Source organism: Vanellus vanellus (assembly GCF_965231255.1).
Source record: "Vanellus vanellus genome assembly, chromosome: 6".
NCBI classification, from domain to species: Eukaryota; Metazoa; Chordata; class Aves; order Charadriiformes; family Charadriidae; genus Vanellus; species Vanellus vanellus.
The window spans coordinates 25,847,160-25,862,740 of NC_138911.1; the positions used below are offsets into that span (position 1 = coordinate 25,847,160).

The 15,581-nt window shown below is 38.3% G+C and overlaps 1 protein-coding gene across 1 annotated transcript in view; it reads left to right on the top strand.

Moving 5' to 3' along the window:
* EXT2 (exostosin glycosyltransferase 2) overlaps nt 1–15,581 on the top strand; it is a gene marked incomplete at its 5' end in the record, with an annotated part of 77,910 nt that overhangs the window by 17,237 nt on the left and 45,092 nt on the right. The gene's annotated exons all lie outside the window — the stretch shown is intronic.

A 15,581-nucleotide genomic window follows, 5' to 3' on the forward strand; every position in this document is an offset into this window, starting at 1 on the left:
AGTCCATTCTGTTATTCACTGAGCATTGCTCTTGTCTAGATGGAAACAAAGATAGTTAGATCACAATGATCGTGTTCTTTCTTGTTTTTACATTGTGAAACACTTGGAGTTTGATATACGGTTACAAAAAGATTGGTCCGTAACTGATGTTAAAGTGAGGAAAAAGTGATCTTTGTAAAGAGCTTTTATTAAAATTGGTATGAAAATTGTTTTACAATATCTCACTGTTTCCTTTGCAGTTAGGATGTGCTTAGGTTTTATTTCAAAAACTGGTTTTGTGGCACATAAAATTCCACTAGGGGAGACAATATGTTTTTGATAAAGACTTGTGAAACATGCTTTGCCAGTACCTGCCAGTTAACGTGCTTTTTCAGTAAATTAAGAAACCGGTTGTCGTGTACTGACACGAGTATGGTTGAGATCATCCTCTTTTTAGACAAACAGAACAAAACCTTGATCTAACTTTCTCCTGGGTTTTAGTAGGATGAAGCATGCATTCATCATACCTATCAGACTTTCTGGGTCTGATAACCTTTGTGGGATGGAGCCTTGCTGTCCGACTACTTTGGTTTCAGTAGTTGTCTTGATTACGACATAATTCTTATCCTTAGTTGGAAAACCTCATAATTAAAAAAAAAAAACAAACAACAACCAGATTTTATTGTAAATGTTAGCTTGACAGTTTTCTTTGTTGATTAGGTACTTCTTTTGCAGTATTTTATGGTAGTTGATTCTCTGGAGTTCATGCATCAAGGTTTATATATATATATATATATATATATATATATAAACACACATATCTATAGGTGGTCTTTTTTTTCCAACATGAAATAGATTGTCTGCTTTTAATGAGTAAACTTTCCTCTATGCTTAATTTTTGCTTTGTTTCTAGCAGTACTTCCAGCCTTACATCTGCTGGAGAAGAGAGGAAGGCTCTTGAAGACAAGTTATTACATTTAAAATACATAAGAACATGTATTTGAAAATATTTTCTTATAGTTTGTACGCTGATCATGAGCATCACACAATACTGTCATGAAGAGGACAAAATATAGGTGCTTTAGCTTCGGAGTGGCTGGGCTGTGATTTCCTATAATGCAACTTTGTTTTGCTCAATTGTTTTGTCAGACAGTACACAGTATAAACCAGGAAAGAGGTTTATTGGTTTGAACAGAGCTGGAATGTGGGAAATCAGAATGAATTTCTACTGTCCTGCATTATACCTGATTGTGCTGAGATCTCTGGAGATTAGCCATATTAACATAAACTTTTATTGTTCAAACTTGCAGAACATTTTGCCCTCAACAATTCCTCGTTCAGTTTCCTGTCTTTCGTCACAAAGGGGAATAGTTTCTGTGCTCACAGCCTAATCTACACTGTGGTGAAAAATTGTTACATTTTCACTATATGTATTGCCTATGTCCATGAGAACTGGAGACTAGCATATGATAGCTCTTATAAACTCCGACATATTGATCATCAAAAAGAGCCTCTGCTAGATGAGCTGCGAAAATTAATTGCAGTCTGGATGAAACTTCTGCATCACTGGGATTGCTGTCTTGTCTGTTTTCTACAGTAATGTTGTCATTCTCATTTTCTTTGAAGCTTCCTTGAACCATCCCCCTCACACAAATAGTTCCATATGGAGTCTGAAACACTGGCAGAAGTGCCCAGAGGCAAGTCTTACGGTAAGCAGCTCAGCTGCACAGCTACTGATCCAGCAGACTTGATGCTGCATCCTTATGGTTTCATTTTTCTCTGCACCACAAACCAGCAGCCAGGTAATAGCAAAGTTGTAGAAGTGGAGGGACAAGAAATAGAAGTCAGTGTAATAGATGTGTGTGATAGAGAGTGAAATTTGAAGTTTCCTCTTGCTCCGGAAGAACAACAAAATATGTAAAGAAAAAAAGTAAAACAAGATTTTACTGGTATCTACTTATCCCATGCCTTGTATAGCTTCCGTCCCAACTGAGTTTTTCTAGTGTTTTGGTTGAAAGCCTGTTAATCTCTAGAAACATATTTCACCACTGTAGTTAATATATAAATGTCTTTAACTTGTATGAAGGTTTTCCACAACCTACATCTGAGCTTCTGTGCCTTTTTTCCCTCCTTTTTATGAGATGAATCTGTCTATCTGAATATACAGACATTTCGTAAATGTTTTTCCTCGCTAAATGTCAACAACTTGGAAGTCGTTTAACACAGGCTGATTAAGGCATAGGATCAGAATATGAATGTACTCTGCAGTGGGAATAGAAGAGTTGTTCATCTGTTTATTTAGGCATTCTTTCTCACTGAGCGGATTTTAGGTAAGGAGTTTATTTTCAAAAGAAGGCTTTGTGTGCCTGTTCTTTTTTGACTTTATAACACACCCCATGTCCCCAAAATAAAAATTTTGAATTAATTTCTAGTCTGGAAGACTGGGTGACTTTGTGAGCTCTAATGGTACAAGAATGAAGAGCCAGTGTTCTTGAGTGCAGGAATTCTTTTCATCCTGGTTTCCTAGGGAAACAAGGGTATGATCACATACAATATGCATGCTGATTTCTCTTTTGATTTCTGTTATTGTGGAGTTTCAACCAAGCTTAGAGACGTGGAGATCTTGGAGGTAGGAAATTCCATAAAATTAGGTAGCAGTGTAGAAGATGAGCACCCCAGAAGAGCATGGCCTTTAAGGAAAAACTTGCAGCTCAAGCTAACAGTAATAGAAAAAACCCTTGCAGCTACCCCTTATGAATGATTCTGCTTTGGGAAGGGTTTTATTTGGAACTGGTACATCTTAGGCCAAAGACATTCAGGTATAGCATGATCAAATGATAAAGTGACAAACAAAATTCACTATAGATTAAAGAAATGGGATACGTGAAAGGAAAAACAGCCTTCCATAGGCAGTGATGGCCTGTCAGCTACCTGCAGTCACTCGGAAAAGAGTTCTTAGAGCTATAGTAAATAGCTACATGAAAATAGAAATTTCATGGTTAGTTGTGGGCAAAAAAAATAATGTAAAGAATTTTTAGAAAAGAGGTGGAAAAAAAAATGGAAAATACTATGCCGCTGCATAAATCTGATGTATGTCTGCACCAGTCCATAGTTATGGTTCTCCCCTCTTAAAAAGGATATAATAGAACAAGGGTGATCAAAGGTTTCAAGAGAAGAGTGGTTAAACATGAACCCTGTTCATCTTGAAGATGAATGATCGGGGATAAGATGAGGAGCAAGAATAAAATATAAGAACTATAAAATAAGAGTCGTGAAGTGAGTGGACATGACTGTACGTTGTTTGATACAATTTCATTTGATGTTCCCTGGGACTTGTATTATTGGGAATCTGGTCTAAAAAATAAAAAATATGATCTTTTCCCAGAACTAGTAGGTAGTCCATGGGATTCACTGCTTCAGCATTGGGTGTGGGTGAATGGTTTTTATTGGTATCAAGGGTGAATGAAGAAATCCAGAGAAGGAAAATCTGTCAGATATGACTGCAAAGGTATACCCTGTGGCTTAGGGTGTTCCTGAGTTGCGGACTTCTGGAGGCCGGAGAGTAGTTTGGGGGAGTGATGGCTTATGCTTGCCATGTCTGTGTGGGGAAGGTACCTGCTATGAACCATTGTCAGAGACAGAGTATAGGAGCAGAAGGCCATTTGGTCAGACCTGGCCCGGTCGCAGTGATGCAAGTTCAGGACTCAGGTTTGCAGGAGACCTTGGTTTTATAATGACTTGTGGAATAAGCTTGTCAGATCGTCTGTGTTTTTTTTTTTTTTTTAAATGTATCTTAACTTCACTGGCTGCCAAAAAGTGCAGTGAGAGAATATTGACCGTGATGTATAGTTTCCTCCTTTGTATGAATGGATAATTCACTTTCCTGAAGTTCCACAAAACGTACTCTCACATAGTCGCCACACAGCATTCTTGATTTTTATTAATTAAAGTTTTAGATAATCACAACCTCTTGTCTTTTCAGCCCATGTGGACAATTAAAAGCTAAAAAGGGATGTAAGTTCAGTTTAAAAAATGTGGATAGAAAGCATTTAGTTTGCAATATTTGTTCCCACAGTCGGAATACCTGGACAAGCTATTGTGGTTTCTCTAGTGCACATCCCATGTGCCTCAGTCCTGACCTGAAGAAAAGTTCAGACTCCAGGTCAAACAGGGCTGAAGACACATGCATAAATCAATGACTTGTTTTAGTGCCACGTTAAAACAACATGAGTGGCTGGCTTTTCTGACCCCTCCTCCCTTTCATTTAATGTGCTGCTTTGGCTCTTCTTTAAAGAGGGCTCTGTAGAGTAATTTCGACTCTTATCAGCTTGCTGACAGCTATATGAGCCTTTCTGCTGGCTCCAGGCAATCACTGCCGGCGTGTGAAACATCCCATTCTTACAGTGAAACGGTCCTGGATAGAGTTAAAGCAAATGAGCGGTGGAGTTTTCCTGTGGGTGGTGCAGCTCACATAAAAAGAGATGGGATTTAGTTCTTGTTAGCCAATTAAACAGAACTTCATTTCAATATCTGGACACTGGAACCTCTTTGAGCATAGTTTGATTTTTACAAGTCCTTTTAATGAGAATATTCAACTTCCAGCTTCAGTTCTTTCCCTGACAGGGGCAGCTTCTGTCTCAGGGTTCTTTGGACTCATCATTATCAAATTTAAACGAACTTTCATCTGTCTGCCATTTGTAGCATTTTAAGGAGTGCGATTGGAGAGGCTAACCCTGCTTTAATCCTCCCAGAGTGCTTCAGTGGAGCTCCGGGTCCCCCATAAATGTCAGGCCTGGACAATTTGCCATCTTATCAGATGCAGTGAAGTTAGTTCCAGCACTCTCACCCCTCCCCCAGAGGAAAGATTTGTTGCTGCAAACAGCAAAGGAAAGAGAAAACTTCTTCCTGGCTTATTGCCAGGATCACCAGGGGAGTTGTAGAATCCTTGGCATTTATATGTGAGACTTTCATTGCTTCCCCCTCCCCTCTTCATTTGTTGCGGAGAATATCCTTACCCTAGATTTTATTTTTTTTTTTCCTGTTGTCTGTCGTGCCCTGTTGCTTTCCAGAATGAAGAAAACTGCTTTCGTGCTTGTTATATTACAGAGTGGTCTTCATGGCATCTCTGAGAAAGAGCTCAGAAATATGAGAGCAATCAACACCTCAACGAATAATTTTTATGGGATGTAGTTGTGCTGCCTTTGTATCGAGGTTTGCAGCCTCGAAACAACAAAAGGTTAAACTTCAACTGCAAGAGGGAAATTATGCTATTTTAAGACAGTATTATATTTTTTTTTAAATTAGACTTTTAGAGTCTGTATTTTAAGAGTGTGTATGTTGTTGCAAAGTGGACTTCTGGTACTTATCCTTTGCAGATTGCTGTACACAGCTTAGACTACGGATAAACCAAGATGATCCAAAAATTGGAAAGGCATGTACTTCTTTTAGAAAGAATATTTGAAAATATTTTGTCATGCACGTGAAGCAGCTGCAGATAAATGGATGATTAAGCATCTCTCCTGGTGTTTCACTCATTCTTTGTTATTCTGTGCTCTCCCTCTGCTGCTGCTTAGTCTGTACCATATCACATTTATTTATCAAATTCACTTGCTCCACTTACCCTTTCGTTATTGAAAGTGTTACAACTTTAGCATTTACCTATATAGTATAAATACACTGCATTGTTGTAGTAATTTGCATGTCAATATATTAAATAGTAGTAAGTACACCTTGTTCTTGTATCCATTTTACTGATGAGTGGATAGGGCATAAATAACTTGTACAAGGTCAAATCATAATATTAGTAATGGAATTTAGTCCTGGATCCTGTTTTAATGACTAAATCAAACGTATATTACAACATAGTAGGAACTTTTAAGTTAAAGGTTTTTATATGTTCTATAGAAACAATCTGCTGCCGGATAACCTTTAGATGGCTTTTCCTTTAATCTTTGTCTGTAAATTGGGCAGATATCTAACAGTTTCTTAAATGCCTGTATATATGAAAATTATGTATCTTTGTTACAAATGGAAAAGTGGACTGTGCTAGCAATATATTGTAATGCCCTTTGGCTTGCAAATGGTGTAACTTGTATCTGGGGGCTGCCTCCTTCCCTTTCCCCTCTGCTCCTCTTTTATTTATTTATTTTAATCGTTTTGGTTTTTTTTTTTTTTTTTCCTATTTCCATTAGTAGGCAATTTTGAATGCTCTTTAGAAATGAAAATGGCACCTGGCATTAGTTGACTTTGAATACATATTCTATCCTGGTGGCTTAAATCTGTACAGGTGCTTTGGAGAGGAGGATTATAGAGGGTGTGCGTATTCCAGGATACTAATAGTGGAGTAGGGAATTATCAATGGAAGTTGTTAGATTATGGTTAAGCTTAAGAAAGACCATTTCCTGCAAACACACTCAGCTGGTAATGGAATTCTGGTCCCAGGGGGTCCACAAAATACTTCATCTCAGTTCCCTCACACAGCACAGTCTACCATAAAATGCTTCCCAACACTGTAGCAAACAAAAGCAAAAAATATCAATGGTGCCTGTTGAGGCATTGGGAAAGGCTTTCCTGATCTTGAATTTGGTGATTAGGTTAAGACTGAGCATAAGTACAACACCCGTGAAACAACTGTCAGAAATGCTTCAGTAAGCTAAAAACTTATTGCTGCTAGCAACAAGCCCAGGCTCTGCGCTCTTCCTCTTACTGCTTGTTCTGTTTCTGGTCTGTTACTACCTGTGTTTAGTATCCAGTGCTTCAGGGAATCTCCTGCGTTCTGCCTGTTGCAGAGGCCATGTTATATATGTATCAAGGGGAGAGGGAAAAGAACTCCTATCTCACATTTTTTTTTTTTAATTATTATTCAGGTGAAGCAAAAGTTTAATACAGAATAAATGTGCAAACGCTGGTCAGTGGTGTACTTTCCATATTTTTGGGGGTAGCAAGGACTTCTGTAATAAGCTTTAATGTTTATCTTAGAGTTTACTTTTCTTTTTTTACAAAATTTGGCTTCATGCAGTAAAGAATATTCCTCTTTAGCATGCTGTTTGAGATGTTTGCCCAGAAGAAATAAATAACACTTGTTGATGTCTATAAGTTATTTTGTCCATGTAAAATTATTTTCAACCCTGTTCCTTTGCAGTGTTACCATCACATAGTATGACAACAACCAGCAATTATGAATCAACTTACCTATTTCATCAGGCAGCTATGCACAGTTTGAGTCATGAAGGATGAGGTACTACCTAGCTTGAGCTAACATCAGTTGTTTTTAAGGTTCAAGGGAAAAAAGCAGCCTCATGTCCCAAACTGATTTTTTTCCATAGATACGAAGAAAACCCAGTGACTGCCAGTCCTTCAGCTTTTGTCCTTATAGACATCGGTAAGATGTATCTGTTTTCAAACTATGCTGGCAGTAATGTCTGTGGTTCAAGTTGTCCGATGTTGAGAACTGTGTGTATGGGAGTATGTGTAAGTTTGGCTTATATAAAATAGAACCATATAGCTTACAGGAAATTGAGCAAAATATAACTTCAATCAAAAGGGCAAGTTCTTCCTGGTATAGAGCTTAAGTTCTGAAATTGAGGTATGTGCTGATTTTTGACCGCTATAGTATGGTGGTAACCCTACCTAGGTTTTTTTTTCCCTTGCTTCAAAAAGCTGTCCTTTCATGTGTGTGATTGGCACTAGGCTTGCTTTGTGTTTAACTTCTCTAATCAAGGGAATTTAAGCTTCTATTCTCCCAGCATTAGTACAGGAGTCATGGGAAATCTCAAACAAGCCAGATCTTGTTGCAGTAGTTGACACAAATAAAAGCAATTGTGCTTTTATTTATTTATTTTTGATGCTGGATGCTGATTAAAAGTTTCCAAGCATCCTTTAGCCATGTTATAAAGCCAACCAGCAGAGAGCAGGGCAGCTGTTGAGGAGGGGAGATGCTAGTGGACGTAGGACAAGATCACAGTGGGAAGCATCAGTCTGTGTAACTCAAAAAGCTGGGAAAGGTGTAAACAGATCCCCAATTTATCTGTAGAGTGGGCTCTCCAAACACTGTTTTATTGGCCAGTGGCTCCTGCTTTACTAACCTCTAACCTCTGCAATACTCAGAGGTGCTGCCCACCAGCCAGCCTTGTCTTTGAACCTCCCTTGGCTCCTGCCACCTCAAAGGCTTGCAGTCAGATTCCTGTGTTTTGCTTGGGACCTCACCTCTCAGCAGGATGCCTGCAGCAGGGAAAACCGATCTACCCTGAGAACATAGACATATTTGAAGGCAATACCCCTGGGACTAGAAACCTATTGCTTTCAGTTTCAGGAGCTGTCCATCATTTGTCAAGAAATGTGGCTAAAACGTCCCCCACCCCACCCCAACTTGTGGTCATACAGTAGTTGAATGTTCCCTGCAATTACATATATGTATTTGTTTTCTGTTATTTTCTAGACTGCTGTTGAATCAATGATAGCGTAAGTCTAGCTCACTGTAGGTCTGGTTTCACGTTGTTAACAGGGAGTGTGCAAACGACAAACTTACTGTAAATAGGATGATACAGATCCAAGTAATTTTGACTACTCCTCAGGTTAGGTGTATCTGCCCCTTCACCGTAACAGCCTGGTGAAATTGGAGTAATTAGGGAGCCCTGTAAACTGGACAGAAGAGAGTGGGCTATTTTTTGTGTCTTTACATCATTATCAATGATTATTAAGTAGATTAAGTAGATATGACTATGTGGAAGCCAGAGTAGGATCTATATTACTCACAGCACTGTGGTGTCAAGACATGTCATTCTTCATAGGAAGACAGATCTGAAAGCTCTTTGGGAGCAAAGGGAGTTCAGTAAATGGTAGCCATTTTTACATTATATGTTTTTAAAGCTGTAAATACTTTATGAAACTTTTATTATTTTTTTTTCTCATCCTACTGCTTTCTTTGCTGGCTTTGTCTCCGTGCTTTGTGACTGTATTCCCAGGCATGTCAGAGAACAGGGTGGTGGTTCCTTGCTGCTCATCGTGCTGATGCCTTTTTGTTGGCTCCATAACTGAAATGTATTTTGGCAATGGATTTGTAGGGTACCAGGGTGGTAAGTCAGGTTTCCTGGCTGGTGCAATGTTGCCTTCTGCAACTGAGTTATGAAGTTGTCACACTCATTAGTCAAAGAAGTGAGTTTGAGGTGCAGAAGTATATAGAGGAAGGGGAGAATGCCAGTGCGAAGCAGTATTTTTATCTGTTCATCTTGTGTTCTTGCTATTTTTAAAACTAAGTTACTATCACTAGGACAAGAAAGAGCAGAAATCTGTGGTTTAGGGATCAAGATAATGCAGGACTTCAAAACCATATAAAATGTTACCATTTCATGAGAGAGAATGAGAACTGTTCTGTTAAAAATAGCTTCTTCTGTGTCATATATTTGAGACAGATTTTAAGCAGAACAAGGCTCTTGTTTATAACAGAAGATGAAAACTTTTAAAAAAACAAACAAAACACCCCTCCCCCTCCTGAAACAAATGAAAAACCAAAACCCCCACAAATTATCTGAAAGTATGGAAGCGAGACTCAAAACGTTAACTTCAACAGATATGTTTCAAAGAACCATTTTCACATGTGCATAGTATATCTTGTTGTATGTATGGATTACTATAATTGATATAAGTGATTCCTTTCAAAGCACCAAAGAGGAGAATTTGAGGAAGAGTGCAGTGCAAGAAGCTTAAGATTACTATCTGACCTTGCACTAACATTTTGCTTTACCCTTAGCTCTTATGAGTCAGCATTTATCAAGTAGTTTACAGCAGTAAAACTGAGAGCCAGAAGAAGTGAGTTACTCCCAAGTGGCCGGTGTCTGAAGAGTAAGACTAGCATTCTGAACTCTGACCTCTGTCCGCTTATGAATCGGCAGCTTCAAAAAGAAAAAAGAAACTTGTATAGTGGAAAGATTTAGTTTTCACTCTCCATTGTATCTGAAGTAGGCAAATGTGCTTGTTTCATGGCTGAAATTACTACAGTGGAGAATATTGAGCCAGGTGATTAAATCCGCCTACTGCTTCACTTTTGAAGAGAGGTTTTTTTGAGACTGAATTACAATAAAATCCAGCACCACAAAATTTCTATGTAGAATCTCTTTGTTAAAATGTAGGACTGTAGCAATACAAATTATTGTTTTGCTTGCTCATCCTGCTGAAGAGTCTTGTAATTAAGGAATAATCCTCTATAGGCCACTCATATAAGTTGTGTAAGTTAAATAGATGAGTATTTTCAGGGCTTTATTTGGGAATCATGCATAGCTCAGAAACAAAAGTTAAAAGATGCAATGAAAATTCAGAAAGAATATTAAAAGAATATTGTTGTGTTCCGTTAGAAGCAAACCGTAGCTAAACTGGAAACAACTATATGTGCCCTGCATTGTTCTACTGCTCATTCCTCTTTTTCCCTTCTGGAGAAACTTCTGGTTTGAGCTTTGGGAAAACAGTATTGAATTATGGATTAGTCTTTGTCTCAAGTGATCAGACCACCCACAAAAGTGCAATTCCTTGCTACCCCCGTTTGTTAGGCTTAAAAATGGCACGCTGATGTTATGAGCACTCTTTATACAATGCTTGCGCTATGGCTTTTCTTGGACAGGTCCTTGCTGACGAATGGACACGACACAATCAGCTTAGGTAAAGTTTGAAAGGTGCTTTTGATCTGATCTTCGTAAAACATGAAAATAATTCAGGAAGCTTTTCAGTTTTAGGCAAGTTAGCATGATTTTACCAGTATTGCATCGATTTAGTGGATTAACTCTTAAAAGTCCTACATAGTAGTCTGTGTATGGGGACAAGAATCTAATTTTTACTTTCAGATTGCGATTTCTAAACAGGTTACCTCCTGTTTTGCGTAGTTGTACTGGCACCCCAAAAGTGAGCCAACTTTCAGAGCACGGCTATCACGTTTTTCTATAGCCTGAAACATGTGAATTATTTTTAAAAAAATATACCCTACACTCTTGTTTGTTCTCATTTCAAATCTTTGTACCTCTCTGGGGCAATGAGAGGGCCCTCAGAGCATTTTCGAAGGTAGCGCTTTAAGGTGAAGAAGGATCATGGCCCACAGCTGGTCGCTTACTCTGTCCTGTCATGCTCCCTTAATAAGAGGAGGATGGAGTGTTCAGGGGGTATTTAAGGTACCAGAGCTTTAAATTTCTGTCTGAATGACCCTATTTTTTTCCCCCCACTGATTACAGAGAGAAGATTGAGCCAGCCAGCTTTAGGTGTGTTGAACTTGATTGTGTGATATTGCTAAGGGTCCTAAGCCAAATAAGCACTTCTTTAACCCAGATTCTTACCACTTTCTGGAAACAACAAAGTACTGTCTAATTCTTCATAGTAGAAAGTCTTCTGGGGGTTTCTCACAAGCCTGTGTAGAGAAACAAAGATGGCACTGGTTTTAGCTGGCCCAGGTGGTATCATCTTTGCTGAAGAAGTGCATACTAAAAGTGATATGTGTCATCAGCAAGGAAGTTGTTGGAATTGGGAACCAGCTGTAGGAAGAGTAAGGCAGCCCAGAAAGAGGGGGAAGATTACAATTCACAGGCAGAAAAACGTGGGAATTTGGGGTTATAGGGTCCTCAGTCTGAACCCAAAATTTGTCTTGGGAAACTTTTTGTAAAATGCTTGTTCCTCTCTCTTCAGTCCCATTTATCTTGCGGGGGGAGGAGGGGACTTGAGAGCTCAAGTTTGCTATCTGATTATTATGTATCATCAGCTATCCTCATACACATCTTTAGTATGGGGTAAATATATAATAATTCAGTTTGTCGTGAACCTCAGTAGCCTATCTAATCCTACTGCACAATGGAAAGAGGTTATTGGGGGGGTGGAGTTGCCTGTGACCAATTATAGTAGCTTGCTTGATGGGCAACAACTTGTTAGGTCTCAGTAACTTAAAAAAACATTTGATTATATTACAATATCACATGTAACTTAAGAGCCTGAAGGTCTTAGTGGACGAACTTCCGTGCCCAGAGCTATAGATACACAGCAAAACTGTAGGTATTTCTTGTAATATCTTTTATATCTCTGTTGAAGGTACACATTTTAGCAAAAGGTTGCCACAGTCAGTTACTTGGGTAGCATTGGTTAGCTAAATATTAGTTTTATTAGTTTAAGGTTTCTTTTTACAAATAATAAGAAAGGATAAAGGTTTTGGTTTGGGGTTTTTTTTCTGCTTCTTCTATCCACCCCCGAATTTGAAAGGTCTAGAATGGTTAAGTCTCACAACTTCTCTGCGTGGTGAATATTACACATATTGCTGAGAGGCTGAAGTAGAAGCAAGAAATCAAATGAATGTCAAGTATTTATCTGTAAATAAGTAACAGAACCAGCATTGAAATAAGATCACCAAGCTTCCAGGCCAGTGGTGCTGCAGGAGCTAGGCCATGCTCTTTTCTTCGGCCAGACTTCCCTAACCCAGCTGGTCAGGGAATAAAAACCAGGAACACTGGGAGCCATCGAGAAGGGAAAGCATTTGAGTCACCTCAGCCAGTGTGAAAATAGTTACATTTCAAGTCCTCATAAACCCTTTCAAGACATTTTGGAAACACTGAACTCCCGCAGTGGGGCAAAATCTTACAGCATCGTGGTGCCTGACCTAAAAGCTGAGAGAAGTGGTGGTTTATGGGCAGTTAACTTTTACTGCTCTTTTGCAAATCTTGTTTTTTCCCCTTTTGCTAACTTTACCGATTCCCACCAAATCATGGGCTGTGAAAAGGCAGGAGGTTAGAAAGTTCCTTTCATGGCCTGTTTTTCTGCTTGATCTAAATGTTACAGAAAGTATTCCTTTCCTTGACTCACGCCCAGTGTTTTTCTTTTCACAAACTAATCAAAAGATTTACATTGATCTGTCTTGCAGTCTCCACTGGAGCACCATTAGCGGCATTAACACTAGAACTTATAAACATTATATGAATGGACTTTGTAACCTGATGCTATGCTGGCTTGTAAAGAGCTTATAAAGAGATGCTAGGCCTCCAAGTGTGTTTATTTCTAAGGAAAATAACACCTTACCTAAATAAATTTTACTTTCTGTGAGTGGGCTACCCTATTGCTTCATGCTGCTGCCTGTTGTCTCCTATGAAAATAACTGCAAATGCTTCCATCCCAAGCTCTTGCCTGTACCAGTATGTGCTGAATATTGTCAGTTTAGTTTCTTCATAGTCCACCTGAACAAAATCCTGGAACTGAAAACAAGTGGAATTGAACTTCTGGTTTGGATGCTGGCTTATTTGGTTGAAGGAACACAAAATTTCTCATACCATCTACAGTTTTGAGGAGGAAAACTGAACAAAGCTTCTAACCTTTTTCTTCTTAGAGATATTTCTAGTGTTCCTCAAAGTGTGCATATGTATTTGTAGAGATAAACTAATACTTCTACGTTACATTAAGCAATTTTAGCCTTTACAGAAAGTGGTGGGTTTTCATGGCTAATCATTAGAACTACTTACTTGCATGCCCGTGTTTGACCTTTGTCTGCAGAACTCACCCCTTGGAGAGAGGGGAGAGTTTGGATTCCAGTTCCTTCTGTCTTTGGCTTCCATGGTAAAGCTGTCTTGGCTTTGTAAAATTTTCTGCCAAAATTGAATTCAGGTGAATTAATTTCATCGGGAATCTATTGTTTTATAAGAGATTCTAGTCACTTCCACCCATTGGGCAACCCAATAATATCATGTATTTCTCATTCTCAGTCAAGTCATTCAGTACTCTGAACTTGACTCTTCCACACATTGATAAAACTGTTATAGAAATTAATGCTTTTCTGTCTTTCATTTTGGATCTATGCTCGATTTTCTATTTATCTAGAAGTTTGGAAGTGGAAGAGAAGCTGTGCTTCTTAAATACCTGTTAGCAATTCCTGGTAAGCCTTATACCCAGAACAAGATCCCTTAGCTTAACATACATTCATCTGTGTCATTTTGGCAGTTGTACAAAGCACACGTTTGATCTCTATTTCCAATTTAGATTGCCCGTGACCTAAGTGATATTTAGGTGTATACAAAGTTAGCTTTCTTTACAAGTCTGTGGTCCGCTTAGTGTGTTTCCTTAGAAAATTCTGAAACCTCATCAAGCAGACTGCTAGAGTACTAGAAGTTAATTTCAGTTCAAGTTGAAAGGAATAGAAGCCTGACCCTATCGTAGTTATAGACTGTATATAATCAGCGCTACATGGAAGACAATATCTATAATTATGGGTCATTTATTTCAAGATCCTGAAAGGCTTTCAGGTAGCTCTAATTAGTATGTTACAACTGCAATACCTTACAAGGATTACCCACTGTATTAAAGCTACTCTTGAGACCACTGGTCTTCTGAATTTATAGGTACAGAAAAGAGAAATGGACAGCTCAGAATACTGTGTAAGAATACTAAGAAAGTTGGCATAGGAGTTGGGAACAGCGCTCTCTTTTTTTTTTTTTTTTTTTTTTTTTTTTTTTTTCTCCCTGTTATTGCTGTTATTTTTCTCTCCTGTATCCCAAACGTGTTTGTGGGATTTTCATCCCCCCTAGATATTCGTTATATTCCTGCGTAAGCTTTTCAACCTCACCAGGTAGAGCAGAAAATACGTTTCAAATGGAATCAACATACATCGTCCCAGTAGAAAACTCTCCCCAAATGTTCGGTAACTTAGCATGCTGAGAGCAGACACTAGCAAGCCATGTTAATCAGTTCTGCTTTATAAAAGCAAACAAGGTGGGGAGGAAGTAATGAGACCCTGAAACATCTGTTTGGAGACTTCGAATCCCCTTAGAAGGTTTTGAGTTCTGCCTTAAAGAAATACAGCTCCAAAAAATTACAGCCGACTGTGGGAACATTTTCTAGCTCTTTACAAAAAATTAATTACGTAAATATTAGTCTATAAAAAGTAAATTCCTCCTGCCCTCTTCTCCAGTTTTGCTTCTGTTAAAAAGGTGTAAACTTGCCTGACATTGCAAACGTTCTTTCAGCAAAGAGAAACTAGATCAGATCCATCCTAGTTTTGCTGAAGGTGGAAAACCAGCTTTGATTGTTACAAAGCTAGATAATCAGATGTTACAGTATTAATAAACAATCTTAGACTTTGAACAGTATAAAAATGCAGTCACTTAATAACCATGAAATACACAGTCCTGTGTGTATTTCACACAATAGCTGCTTAATTGCTTTATAAATTTAAAAGGCTACGTAAAATAATTTCTCTTTACTTAGTACTGCTTATAGCAGGGGTTCTAAACTGTTATCTAATGTGAAAATGAAATTTGAAATCTGTGTTCTTACTCTTGTTCATTGAGGATACTTTAATAGAGAGGTTCACTGTTCTGGTCAGTTTTAATTCTTAACCTACTTCTGGTTTTCTTTTTAAATCTGTTGCTGCTGAGTTCTGGATAATATGTTTTTCTTAAGAAATGGGGCACAGGGAAAGGAATACTTAAGTCTTTGCTTAGCATGTGGTGTTTGCTTTATTTAGTGCCTTTTTGGTATTTTAGGAAGGCATACATTATTTATTCTTACCTGTTTATATAATTCTTCTGCTTTTATAGTTGGATGTAAATATTCATTTTGTTCGATGTTGTTGGTAATTGGCCTGTTACCCAGCTGTT